Raw genomic sequence first — 1,149 nt, 5'->3', positions numbered from 1 at the left:
GTGTGTGTGTGTGTGTGTGTGTGTGTAAACTTGTGTGTGCAAGAAGCTCAGTGTCTCGTCTACAGTGATGCTCTAACAGTGATATGTCCAGCGTTACACTGTATGTTGTTAAAAACACACACAGACCTCTTTCTGTTCTTTATATCACTCTGTCATCAGCATGTTCTTATACAATGATGATTTTCTGCTCTGCAATTGATTTAAGACATGAGAAACAAGTAGAGCACCACGACAAGTGGGAATGGCGTGGAGTTGAAWATGGGTGTAGGAAAAATATCGATACGCCGATATATATCGATATTTCATTTCCCGATACTTTATTGATTTTCTAAAGCCCTGTATCGATTTTTAATTAAGGTTTAAAACGTCAACTTTCCTGCCAGCCGTTCATTTTTATGTTGTAGTTCACCCTCTGACCACTAGTTGGCAGCTGTGAGCCAGACATTTGGCTCCTCTACTCCTAAGGAGCCAGAGAGTAAGGGTAGCATTAGCATGGTGAGTAAACATTAGCTTCATGCACCGTTAGCTAAATCTGAGCAGAAAATATGGACACCCTCTGCCTTCTAAGCTGAGGTAAGTTTACCAACTGTTACTTATTAGTCAGAATGTCTGGATTTTAAGACAAATTAAAGTGTCTCGTCCAGGACGATCTTTTTCAGATTGTAGTCAGCTGTCACATTATGGAAGGCAGACAGGCAGACGTCTTAGCGCCTCGAGCTAATAGGGGGTGTTGTGTGAAATTCAGTTCCCCTGTGAAAATCTGTCCCCCCCCTGTGTCTGGAGGGCACACTGCAGCCAGAGAGGCAGATCTGATCATTTTCACAGCACTTCTGATGAATGTCTCGGTAAAAGGACTCACATCTTGTCAAGGTCACTTTCAGTTTAATCATCAGCTGCTGTTAAAAAAAAACTCTAAAATGAATAAATAAATAAAACCTGGCCTTTTTTAAATCACAGAATGAGTCCTTATCAGTCCTTTTCCAACTTTTCTCATGTTGTCTTTAGCCTCACTGTTTATCAGTCAGACACCAAACACTGTCTTCCAACACATTGTGTGTATTTATAATTTTTTATTCATGACAAGAACCAAATATTCCAGTTGTTTAAAATAATCTGTTCCCTCTCTGTAACATGGGAACAAAATAATTT

The 1,149-nt window shown here is 39.9% G+C and overlaps 1 protein-coding gene across 1 annotated transcript in view; it reads left to right on the top strand.

Moving 5' to 3' along the window:
- Positions 1 to 1,149, top strand: part of bms1 (BMS1 ribosome biogenesis factor) — a gene marked incomplete at its 3' end in the record, with an annotated part of 44,359 nt that overhangs the window by 26,620 nt on the left and 16,590 nt on the right.

Source organism: Austrofundulus limnaeus, unplaced genomic scaffold, assembly GCF_001266775.1.
Source record: "Austrofundulus limnaeus strain Quisiro unplaced genomic scaffold, Austrofundulus_limnaeus-1.0 Scaffold872, whole genome shotgun sequence".
Lineage (NCBI taxonomy): Eukaryota > Metazoa > Chordata > Actinopteri > Cyprinodontiformes > Rivulidae > Austrofundulus > Austrofundulus limnaeus.
This window is presented reverse-complemented; position numbering and strand designations above follow the sequence as displayed.